This window comes from Sus scrofa, chromosome 2 (assembly GCF_000003025.6).
Source record: "Sus scrofa isolate TJ Tabasco breed Duroc chromosome 2, Sscrofa11.1, whole genome shotgun sequence".
Taxonomy (NCBI): domain Eukaryota; kingdom Metazoa; phylum Chordata; class Mammalia; order Artiodactyla; family Suidae; genus Sus; species Sus scrofa.
The window spans coordinates 128,032,456-128,045,566 of record NC_010444.4 but is presented as its reverse complement, the minus strand read 5'-3'; the positions used below and the strand labels follow the sequence as shown (position 1 = coordinate 128,045,566).

General features: G+C 46.7%; 1 long non-coding RNA gene across 1 annotated transcript; it reads left to right on the top strand.

Moving 5' to 3' along the window:
- On the top strand, positions 631-12,187 carry LOC110259462. Its single transcript, XR_002341880.1, has 5 exons — positions 631-1,726; positions 5,863-5,959; positions 6,775-6,904; positions 11,234-11,279; positions 11,816-12,187. It is a non-coding gene; the product is annotated as an uncharacterized LOC110259462 (long non-coding RNA).

Genomic DNA, 13,111 nt, shown 5'->3' with positions numbered 1-13,111 from the left:
TAATAACGCAGCGTTATGTTAAATGGTTGCTAAATGCCCTGGAGAAAAATACAGTCTTGGGGTGTCATGGGGAATGTGGGAGTTTGTAACTGTCAAGAGAGGGCTGAGGAAAGGTGCTGAGGAAGCAGTCATATGTGTTCCTGTGGGAAAAGCTCTGCAGCAAGATGAGCAGAGCTTGCAAAGCCCTAAAGAAGGGTTTCATCATGTGTTTGGACTGGTTGATTTTAATGCTTCACTCCAGTGGAGGTTTTAATGATTTTCCTATAACTGCTAATGACAGTTCTACCCTTTGGTTTTCCAAGAAGTTGACAGAATTCGTCTGGGTATAATTTGGTTAGCTCTGCTTCTACCCAGAGGCCCTTTGTTCACAAATGAATAGATACCTGCAATGAAAAATGTTTCCTCTCCTTTTGGAAGCACCTGACCGTGGCTTTTCTTTTGAATTTCATTGAACATTTTTTTTGTCGTGTTTATTCTTAAAAAGTTCACCTATTTTTTGTCTTTTCTATTTTTAAGGCCGCTCTTGCAGCATATGGGAGTCCTGGCCAGGAGTCGAATTGGAGCTGCACCTGAGGCCTGTGACACAGCCATGGCAACACCAGATCTTAACCCACTGAGTGAGACCCGGGATCAAACCTGCATCCTCCCAGAGACAATGTCAGGTCCTTAACCCGCCAAGCCACAACAGAAACTCCTCATCATTTTTTAAATTAATTTTTTTCATTTTAAAGAACTGTATCCTTGAAGACTTGATGTGATCTGTCTCACACCCGTTCAACAAGTGTGTTTCCTCGGTTCAGAGTATTGTGTATGCCTTTTGGTTTCCAATGTGTTGCTCTGGTTCTGGAACTGACTGAACAATCCAGTGTCTAAACACAGGGCCAGAACTAAGGTCAACTCATATCTTCCCCAGCTGTGCGGTCAGGTTCCTGGTGGTTGCTGGGGGATATTGTGGATTCCTGATGACTTTCCTGCCTTTAGTAATAAGTGGGTTTTTTTAAATAAGGATTTTTAAAAATCGTATGGAAGCCAATCTTGCTTGAGCTGCATAATGATTAGATATATGCTTATTACATAGCAGGCTTTTCATCACTCCTAGTTAGGGCCTAAATAGATAGGGTATAAATATGGGCATCAGACCATGCTTACGTCTGCTCCTGTACTGAACAGGAGAGCTTATAAATACGCAGAGCTATATGACCAAAAGCACAATGTGATTTGAATAGGCTCTCCACCCCCCAGGCTTTTACTGGAACATTATTCATGACTGGTTTCCATTAATCACTGAATGAAGTTTTGTTTCTTCCCCTTACTGTTACAGTGTTGTCTCTGCTGATGACAACATGAATTGCCACAGGCCAGAGCTTGTTTATATTATGTGTGCCATTTCTCCAGTTGAGTACATAGTCAGTACTGAATGGTAAATTAAAGATTCCCAAAAGACAAGCATACTTGGCTCCATTATATTACTATGATGAATCTGCCATTAATACGGTTCTAATTGTTTTACTTTTATAGACATAAAATCAGTCCCCTTAGTGACTAATAATAGGGTTTATTGATTTTACTCGACATTATTCATTCCAGCCCTGCTCCTATCAGCCTGTCCTGAACATATGCAAAAAGCCTGCAGTGCTGACACAGTGCAAATTAACTTCATGGAGAAATGAGAATGAAGAGTTGTTTACAGCTGTGGTCCCAGCGAATACAGAATATTAAAAACAAGGTAACAGGCTCCATATAGAACCGTTTGTTCCTAGATGGGGATCTCAGATGGTTTTTCATGGAAACTTGCCATCGATGTTCAGCCCAGGTCATGAGCACTTACAGAGTAAAAAGGCTGGCCTTATATATTCACCCTGGCTGTGACCCTGATTTAGTGTGGTTTCAGCCCAAGGGTCTGAGAGTACCCAGAATGAATAGCTCTGATTGATACAGGATAAAACAGCAGTTTAAATGATAATTACTGGTCATTTTATTCCCTCTCTGACTCTGAAAAAGAGACGAGACAGGCAAGCCATTTATTACTGTTTTTGTCACTACCCACATTCGTCCCTTCCCTCGCTGCTTCCTGCAAAGGCTTGAGTCATAAATGTTGTTTGCTTTCAGTTAACTTTAGGAGAGAAAACAGAGCGAAACCTACTATTAGCAGTGCCTTCATCATGGCTTCTTTTTTTATTTATCTTGGCAAAATCACTCTCAAACAGGGGTTCCAGCCTCGGCGCTATGGACATTCTGGACAGGAAAATTTGGGGTGGGGGTGGTAGGGGGCTGCCCTGTGCCTTGTAAGGTGCTGAGCCAAGCTCTCCCCACCAGAGGCTGGTAGCAGCTTCTGACCCACCCCCACCCCAAGGTGTGACAACCAGCTGGTCCTGTGAACTTCAGAGCTTATACCCAGCCACTGTCCCGCAGATGGACTTCAGAGTCTTCTTCTTGTTGTTGTTTTAGAAGGTGGAAAAGCCATCCATGGTGCCTGGTAATCCTATGAAAATAGAATAGGGAAAAAAATGTTTTTTAAAAAATGGGTTGCTCGTCTGACCAACATGGATACAGTTGGACCCAGATCTTCTAGTTTTTTAAAGAGAGTTGGATGAGCTAGATTGTAACATACTTATTGTAGTTTCTGTAGATTGAATTCAATCTAAAAACTGTGGCTGAGGGCTGAATTCAACTTGCAGGACATCAGTTAGCAAGACAGGCTTGATACATGCCCTTAAAAATCCTCACACTAGCTCCTGAAAATACATAGTATTTTTTTTCCCCGAGTGAAGACTTTCTGGTTAGAAAACCTGGAAAGAGGAATCATCCTTAGTAGCCATAGGGATGGAACTCAGATTTCCGGAGTGCAGTTGAGTTCATGTCCAGGAATAAATTTTGGGAGCTTCTGAGATGCACCATACATTTCAGTTAAGATCTTCCTTCATTCCTCCCTCCCTCCCTTCCTTCCTTCCTTCTTAGACACCGTTTGAAAATAAAAGGAAAGGAAACATGACAGATGTGGAGATTGAGAGGCAATAAAGCTCTCTAAGGCCATCGCAAGAGTCTGACAATGCCCACGAATGTGGGCCAGTTCAGAGTCCAGGTTTATGGTTCCATTAGGTTTATAGTCAGGGGTATGGCCCCGCTCATCTGTGATCACCCTACTTTACATAGAATTGTGAGCAGGTGCAGGTGGCACCAAACATCTGGCCTGCGTCCATGGCAGAGATGGTAATGGCTGTGGCTCTCTAACTCTGCGTGGGTGAGACCGCACCACCTTCACAGCCCAGCTCTCCATGCAGCTCCTGAAAGTGGATCAAAGCTGAATCACAAAACGAAGCCGATTTGGCATCCCTACAAGAATCTGAGACATGAGGGATGGAATCATGACCTTGTGTCTTTAAGGGTGTCAAAACCCCCTCATTTCCAAGCCAGGAGACTGACTGGGGTACGATGCTTCCGATTACTAGAAAATTTGGAAGATGTTTTATTTACCTGCAATGTTTTAAAGCAACCGTTATTTCTTTAGTCAGAAAAGTTGGGGAACCAGAATTATCTTTTGACTCATCTTTCTACTGATTTATGGAGGTTTTAAAAAAAATTTTGTTTCTTCCTTTTAGTTTTTTGTTGTTTTCTTACTTGTTTTTGTTGTTGTTTTACCTCATCATTACAGCCCTGCTTACTCTGCCTCTGTCTTATAAGGATCCTTGATTAAATTGGGTCCACTCAGATAACCCAGGATAATCCCCTCCCTTCAAGGTCAGTGGACTAGCAATCTTTTTTTTTTGTTGTTGTTGTTATTTCTTGGGCTGCTCCCGCGGCATATGGAGGTTCCCAGGCTAGGGACTGAATCGGAGCTGTAGCCACCAGCCTACGCCAGAGCCACAGCAACGCGGATCTGAGCCGCGTCTGCAACCTACACCACAGCTCACGGCAACACCGGATCATTAACCCACTGAGCAAGGACAGGGACCGAACCTGCAACCTCATGGTTCCTAGTCGGATTCGTTAACCACTGCGCCACGACGGGAACTCCTGGACTAGCAATCTTGATTCCATCTGCAGTCTTGCTTCCTTTACCTTGTAACCCACCGTCTTCACAAGTTCTAAGGATTAGGAAGTGGACCTCTTTTGGGGTGTGGGGGGGGCTTTGTTCTGCCCACACCCCCACCCAGCACAATTCCCTGTCTGCCTGGATAGTAATAATATGACAATAATAGCAGCTAGTGTTTATATAGGATTTACTGTGTATCAGACACTGTCCCCAAACACTTCACATAAAACAATTCACTTAGTGCTCATCATAACCCAACTTCTATTCCATTTAGAGCTGAGAAAAGTGAGGCACAGTGATGACGCTCTTTGAGGTCACATGCTGTACAAGGGGTGGTCTGGCTTTGTGGCCACTATGCTGTCCTGCTTCAGAAGAGGGATCCTGAACTCCCTACGTAACTAACAGAAGCTAGCCAGCTTTGCCCTTTGCTAAGGTTATGTGTTACTTTCAGAGGGACAAACAAGGGAAAAACAGCCTCTCTCGTTTTCTTCGAGGCAAACCCCCATGGAGCCTTTTTGGAGCTGAATGTCAACCCAGACCCAGATCCCGGAAGCCTGGAGGGTTCTGCACATCGCTGGCAGAAGTTGCCCCAAGTTTTACGTTTTTCCTGACTTGTCATGGTAGTCCTTTGCCATCTTTCCTCCTCTAATGTGCCCATCGGATAAAGAGAAACTCAGAATGTAAGAGTTGGGCTTGAGTGCTTGGGTGTCTGGTTCCAGGGAAAGTTCATGGTTTGTGATTTGGAAAGAGGCCATGGACCCCGAGAAGAGATGGCAAATTCAGACCTTTCACCAGCTCCAAATGATGTTATACTTAAGGTTCCTGAGGACTTCTGAAGAGATTAGAAAAGGAAGACCTTCAGACCACAACTTTAAACTCATTTCTCTAACTGGGTCCCTTTTTGGTGGATCTTGCGTGCTCTAATGTGGGGGAAGGAAACACCAAACCTATTTACATTTGTAAGCTGTGAACATTTAAGCTATACGCTGATTTCTGTAACCTCATCTTGGAATTGCTTATTTTAATGCAGTGGAACAACAACAACAACAAAAAACAAACCCACAGGTGGCCTAGGAGCTCCTGCTGTGGCACAGTGGGTTAAGGATCCAGAGTTGCTGCAGCTGTGGCGAAGGTTACGGCTGTGGCGAAGCTTCATTCCCTGGCCCAGGAACTTCCAAATGCCATGTGTACAGCCTGAAAAAACAAAAACAAAGCAAAATGGCCTAGATTTTTCTTGACCTCAGCAGGCCTTTGTTTCAGACAGTATGTATTAGGAGCAGGATTTTGATTCAAAAATTCTTCCTAATAAGGGTGGCAGGGACTCAGGGCATCTTGGGTTCCTTGCAATCATTAAAGAATAAATTAGAAACAGAAAGTGGGCCCATCTCCCCTCTTCCCTGAAAAGGTCGTCCAAGCGCCCACCCCGTCCTTCTAGATCAGATCCTGAATTTTGCAGCTGGTTTTCTCAGCTGGTTCTCAGCAGGTGGAAGGGGAGTACAGTCCCCAGCCTAGCTGCTGTGGCTTCTTCGCACAGTCGTGACAAGGGAAGGCATCGCTGGCAGGGCAGTTGTAGAGTTGGGTGTTTTCAGCTGCATGTAACACGAAACCATGGCTCAAACTTCCTTAAACCACAAGGAAATGTGTTTTCCTCTATAACATGAGGCAAGAGGACTGGGTGAGCTCCAGGCCCAGCCCTCCGTGCTACTGGGTCTGCTTCTCTGGGATGCTCTTTGTCCTCCATCCTTTTGTTAACGGCCACGAGAGTTCCAGGAGCCCCATCCAGAGATGTCAACATTCAGGGGACGGGACTCGGTCTGTATCTCTCTTAGGAGGGGAAGACGCCTTTCTGGGACGCATTGAATACTCACTCCTCAATCATCATGGAGAAGAAGACAAGAATGTCAGGACTTCCTCAGGCTACGAAGGGTGAGAGTGGGTCCCCTGGCTCATGCCTGGCGAGGGTGGGGGATCACGGCTTAGAAGCAGAGTTCTGTGCGAGGAGAAGGAGGATGTGATGGTTTTGTTGTCTGAGAATGAAGCTTTCCTTGAGGCCAGTGCGATTCTGTCAATTCTCCTGGCATCCTCTCCTGCTCCCTTGAGGCGTAGGTCTGCACACACAGGCAGGGGTGGGAAAGGAGGCAGGCAGTATTTGCATTTCAGCAGAACTCAGGGGCATCCTGAGTAGTAAGATTCTCCCCTAGAGAGTCTGGTGTCTGGGCGGAATTAGGGCGGGAGGCATTCGGGCCATGGGTTACACTTAGTGTACAGAAGGCTCCAAAGGGATTCAGAAACCTGCCAAGTAGGGTTCTACCAGTGGGAAGAAGGAAGCTTCTCTCCACTGCCACCCCTGACACAGATGCACACACCCCCTCACAAGCATCCATGGAGGTATGGGCTCTTTTTCCACTGCAGAAGTTCCCTAGAAAGTAGAGCCTATAAGAATGAAGAAGGACTACCTTGGAGTTCCCGTCGTGGCTTAGCAGTAGTGAACCCAACTTTTATCTGTGAGGATGCAGGTTCAATCCCTGGCCTCACTCCATGGGTTAAGGATCCAGCATTGCTGCGAACTGTGGTGTAGGTCACACACGTGGCTCAGATCCCATCGTGGCTGTGGCTGTGGTGTAGGCTGGCAGCTTCAGCTCTGATTCCACCCCTAGCCTAGGAACTTCTATATGCCATGGATGTGGCTCTATAAAAATTAAAAAAAAATTTTTTTTAAAGAAGCTACCTTGTCCCCCAAGCAAGCAGGCTGCACTCTGGAGAGAAAAGAGGAGCTCGAGACCATCCTTCCTGGAACAGAGATGGAGCTGGCGGGATGGTAAGGGCACTGGAGCATTAGGAAGAGCACGCGCTGGGCACCAGTATTCCAAGGTTAGTCCTCTGTTAGTCGCATGACCCTCTGCCTCTGCCGTCCTTTCCCCTGGCAGAGAGCTAAGTGCTTGGTAAGCAAGAAGACAAAGGGATCGCCTCAACTTCCTGCCCCTCCACCAACCCTCCCCGGGCTCTAGTGTGCATGGGCTAAGCTGCTTACCTCAGAGGATGCACACCCTGACGAGGTGAGGGATGGGCTAGTGCTCCACTAGCGGACAGTGACTAAGAAGAAATTTTGAGAGTGGATGAACAGGACAGGAGGCAGAATTCCTTTAGGAAGCTTCTTCGGAGTGCCTCCTAAGGGCCCAGTTTTTCCCAGGGGCTCAAAGCTCAGATGCTGCATGCACAGCCCTGCAGCCTGGCACAGTCCTCCCCGCTGGGCACAGCTGGACGTCTCTGCAGAGCTGAGCACAGCAGTCCCCTATGGACCTTTTGCTGACTGAGATGATGGGAGACACAGTCGAGCTCTCTCTCTGGGGACTCAGCGACCAAAGCTCATAAACCTCCAATGTGATGTGTCCGCCTTCACCAATGCCCAGGTGCCCGTGTGTCTGCCGGCCCCAAATCCCCACAGTCCCCTCCGTGATAAGACACAGAGACAGACAGTAAAGGATGGATTTTACGACAGCAGTTCAAGGACCAGGCTGTCTCCCCATCTGAGCTGCACCTAACAGGAAGCTCCAGGAGGCCCTCTGACCACAGCCGTCACGGGCCGCTGGGAAGCGGCACATGTGCCCAGAGGTGCGGAGCCTGGGTGACTTATTTCTGCCCCTCACCTGGGTTCTGTTGATCGTCTGGTGAGTGGGTGGCAGAATCAGAGGCAGAACATGCCCCCCAAGCCCAGAGGAGCCCTCCTGCCTATTAGAGGCCAGACTGTAGTGGTTGCTATTTTGAGAGGCCACACGCTGTGGCCGTGCAGCTTCTGGAAACCAGATATGACAGTCTTGGGGGCCCAGGAGTGTTCCTGTGACTGACTCTGGTGGGTGAGGCAGGCTAAAGTCACCTATGTAACTGAGCAGCATCCCCAAGTTCAGCTAAAGGACTTCCTTTTCATTGTCTGGTGGTGGAAACTGATAAGCTGGGGCTGGATGTGAAGGTGACCTCTTCCCAGAAGGCCACGTGTCTCTAATCTTGTCCCACTCCATTTAAGTGGCTCCAAGGGCCTTGGAACCTTCCTCAGAATGCTTGGCAGGCTCACCTGGGAAGCCCTGCTTGCTAATGCCACTTTGCCTTAGTCAAGGACTTCTAAGCTGTAATAACAGAAACCTATTCCACCTAACTTAAGTGAAATAGGCAAATTTAATGTAGGGCAGAGAAGTCTTATGGAAGCGGGGGCAGAGGGATGTAAAGTTGTTGGGGGGCTGGCGCTGAGACATGGGACATCTTCGGGCACTTGGGCAGCCTCCCCCTTTCTCTCTCCTCACCCCGTTACCCCTCACCCCCTGCCACCAAGTCTCTCTCTCTCTCTCTACTCATGACTCTTCTCTCTGCCCTTTCTTTTCCTGTCTCATTCTTTCTCTTTTCGCACACTGGCTTCCTCTGATTCTCCAAACACATGGCTTGCCTGGCTGCCAGTCCTGTCTGGCAGCTCCGTTCTAATCTCATATTCCCAGGAGAGAGGATCGAAGTGGCCCAACTTGGGTTCCGTGACTTGCCTTGCCGTGGGAGCAGAGGCTAAGGGGTCTGGAGTGGGAACAGATTGCTAAGCTGGCCCCTAGGTTTGGCTTCTTCTGGCCAGCCCTGCACCGCTGCCATCTACAGCCTGTGTCCAAGGAATATCTGTGGCCAAGAACAGAGCCCTTTCAAACCAGCTTATTTATACAGAGGGTTTATCAAAAGCTGCCATATAAGCTGTCTCATAATACCCAAGGCTAGAAAGGGAATTGACAGATCATAGTGATGGTGCCTAGAAAACCCCTAAATCTCTCTCCACTGTTACATAATGTCTTGCCCCTGCTTCTTTTGGTGCAACTGTCCCATTTCCTGCTTTTGTTGAAAGACTTCTTTCTCCCTCCTTGGGGCTTCCCTGCACCCATTACTGAATGTCATTTGGGATGGCTGTGGACCACACTCGTCCATTTTTCACCATCATTGAATGGACTCAGCCTTTTTAGTTCCTACTCCAAATTCCTAGGCCACGTGCAATGGATTTCTGTCCCTGTAATAGCCCAGTGTGGTTGGCCAGACTGGGGAGAAGGGGGATAAAATCCTATAGAACCCAGGACTGTCCTTCTCAGCTTTCTTAGAGTCTCAAAGAAAGAATCCGAGTGGATAGCATGTCTACTCTATCCTGACAGGACACCCACTCACTCATTTGACAAATATTTGTCGAGTGCCTGTTTTAGCCTAAAAGCTGTTCTGGATGCTAGAGATAGTAAAGAAAAAAGATCAGATCCCGCCTTCATGGAGTTTAGTGGGAGTGCATTGATCATATACATACACAGGAGTTCCCGTTGTGGCTCAGTGGAAACGAATCTGACTAGTGTCCATGAGGATGCAGGTTCGATCACTGGCCTTGCTCAGTGGGTTAAGGATCTGGCATTGCCATGAGCTGTGGTGTAGCTCGCAGACCTGGCTCGGATCTGGCGTTGCTGTGGCTGTGGTGTAGGTCAGTGGCCACAGCTCCAATTTGACCCCTTGCCTGGGAACCTCCATATGCTGTGCCTGCGCCCCCTGCCCCGCGCGCACATACACAAATATATAGCATGTCAGGTGCAGGTAAGGAATAGGTTGGGCAATGAGAAGAAAGAGAGCTGTGGAGAAGAAGAAATTTCTCTTTTTGCGGTATAGTACAAATGCATGTTTTTGGTTTTGTCCTAGTTCCTGGCACAGTGCTCCTAAAACCCTTGAAATTTCCTAAGTGATAAGGGTGTCTTTGTTATTTATAAAGAGCCCCTTTTGGCCATACTTGAATTTATGCTAATAAGGTGACTCTGGGCACACCCTAGGTTAACTTTTGGATGGGGGCTGGTCAGCCGAGGAACCAACCACGTGATAAGGTTGGAACTTTAGAGGGGAAGGACTGGAGATTGAGGTCTGTCATCAAGGGCCAATGATTTGATGAATCATGCCCTTGAACACGAGGTCCGGGGAGCTTCTGGGTTGGTAAACACATGGCTGTGCTGGGCAGGTGGCCTGCCTGGAGGAGGATGGGAGCTCTGGACCAGCCCGTCCCCCCATATCTCCACCCATGTGTCTCTTCCATTGGGCTTTCCTTATGCTGGATCCTTTATGATAAAATTGTAATCACAAGTCTTCTGCTTTCCTGAGTTCTGTGAGTCATTCCAGCAAATTTTTGAACCTGTTTGAGGGGGAGGGGGGTTGTGAGACACCCCCCCCCATTTGTAGTTGACTGGGCAGAAATGCAGGTAGTCTGGGGACCCCATTTGCAGTTGGCATCTGATTTGGGGCAGTTTTGTGGGACTGAACCCTTAACCTCTTGCATCTGCACTAACTCCATGTAGTGTCAGATCTGAATTGAATTGTAGGACCCAGTTGGTGTTGGAGAGTTGTTGCTGGAAAATGGCGTAGTTTTGTATAGGAGTTTCAGGGAAGAGATGCCTAAAGGAAATGAAGGACCACGTCATGAGGTTGTCTCTAGACTAGTGTTTCAGGCAGAAGAGCAGGTGCAAAGGTCCTGAGGTACAAATGTGCTTGGCGTATTTAAGGAATAGCCAGGAGAATAGTGTGACTAGTGCTCAAATGAGAAGCAGCGTGGTTGATTGAGTGTGTGTGGTCACAGCCTTGCAATGGCAGCCTCCAGGTACACAGCAAAGCAAACCATTGCATAGTCACGGGACAGAAAGCTCCTTGGTTTAAGACACACGGATTACATAGTTGATTGGAACAATTTGAACCAAAGCAATTAGAAGCAAGTGGCAGGAAATGGAGCGGACTGAGAGATTTAGGCTGGCATACAGGCAAAGGGGAAGGCCCCATGCCCTGAATTCTGTGTTACGCAGTAGTCCTTGGTCCTGTTTCTCTCTGTGCCTCATCAGTCTTCCCCACTGATGGGGTGGTTACGAGGACCACAGGTGAGGGTGTGGATGCTGGGAGCTGGCACAGCTTGCTCTATTGGAGAGCCTGGTCAACAGCTGTAGCATTAGCCTGCTGAGCACCTAGGGGCTTTATTTGCACATGGAGGACAGAGGGCGGATGGGGCTCTGCACAGGTGTCACCAACAAGTGGCTTAAGTAGGACCTCACAGATATGGAGTGCTCCTGTGTGTTTAGGATATCATGAATATTCAGTGCTTCCTGTGCTTTGTGTATATTTAGCATATCATGAATATTTATTATTTACTTGGTTCTTCCAATCCTTTCTATCTAGGTTGACACATATATGCTCTACTTGCTTTGTCTAACATATCTCCCAGGTAAATAATTTAATTATCTATGCTTAACACATCTAATGATTGCAGCAGCCTCATTTGTTTTCTTGTGTTTAGCAGACTGAATATTCTCAACGCAGCAGATGCTCATCCCACGAAGGTCAAGAGATGGTGTGTGTGTTTGGGTGGGGAGGGGCTTATTCTTAGGGTCTTATAAGCTATGGTAAGGATGTGATTTTGACTCCCAAGGAGATGGAGGAGCTGTCTGTTGAGATGAGCTTACAAGTTCATCACATGATCAAAAGATTTGTAAGAAAAGGAGGATGTAAGAAACATAGAGGCTGCTGCCAGCAGATTCTTTCTAGACAGTGTAGTATGCAAGGGCTGAGATCAGGTTATGGGGGGATAATAGATATTAATTTTACTTGTTTGCCTATCAGCTCTTTTATTTATTTTTAAGATTTTAATTTTTAGATATTAATTTTACTTGTTTGCCTATCAGCTCTTTTATTTATTTTTAAGATTTTAATTTTTTTCAATTATAGTTGATTTGCAATGTTCTATCAATTTCTCCTGTACAGTCTATCAGCTCTTTTAATCTTGTTGTGGCGGCAAGGAGACAAGGACCTGCAGGATGAGGCAACCACTCTAGGATATGAAGGGAGGTCCTGGGCACAGAGTGGACAAGAATCGTCCTGGAGAACAGATACAGCCAAGCTCTAGATGGAAGTTGAGTGGGAGAAGTTTGCAAGGTAGGAGGGGAATAAAATAGTACATTTAGGATTGAAAGGCGCTGCTGCTTTTAATTAATCATTCAGTCTTTGCCATAAGCTTGACTTAACTCCCTGATATGCCTTATGCCAGTTATTCCTTGTGTATTTCCTCCTGCTTCTTTGAATGGATTTGGGGCGACAGGCTATTATACATTTTTTTTTTTTTGTCTTTTTGCCATTTCTTTGGGCCGCTCCTGCGGCATATGGTGGTTCCCAGGCTAGGGGTCCAATCGGAGCGGTAGCCGCCGGCCTACGCCAGAGCCACAGCAACGCGGGATCCGAGCCGCGTCTTGCAACCTACACCACAGCTCACGGCGACGCCGGATCGTTAACCCACTGAGCAAGGGCAGGGACCGAACCCGCAACCTCATGGTTCTTAGTCGGATTCGTTAACCACTGCACCACGACGGGAACTCCTATTATACATTTTAATTATACCATTTCTGTGATTTGGGTCAGCTGGGGCAGAATACTACCCTATTTGCCACTTGATAAAAATGTTGCTGGGTTTATTCATAAAGCAAAAGAAGATAGCAGTTTCAACTGGTCTATAACCCTAAAAAGTCCATTTTAAATGAAAAAGTCCTTTAAAAGTGTTTTGGTGACATAGGGTCTATGAGGATGTAGGTTGAATCCCTGGCCTCGCTCAGTGGGTTAAGGACCTGGTGTTGCTGCGAGCTGTGGCATAGGTCTCAGATGTGGCTCTGACCTGGCATTGCTGTGGCTGTGGCTCTGGCATAGGCCAGCAGTTGCAGCTCTGTTTTGACCCCTGGCCTGGAAGCTTTCATATGCTGCAGGTTCAGCTGAAAACAAACAAAAATGCTTTTGTGGTCTATCATTTGTTTCACTTTTTAAGGCATCTCTCCTGCTGGAAAGAACTTAGAGGTTATTTCTTGCTCACATTCCTGTAACATAGAATGCACAGTTAGATGTTGTTTATATTTAGATTACAGAATATGTTTCTTATAGAAACATATAAAACTTATGAAATTACTGTGGTAGGCTATTAATATTTTTGAAAAGTAAAATTACATGAATACATGAAAACATAAAAGGAATTTCATCTTTATTTGTAGCCGGACATTGCTTGATCAGCATATGTGC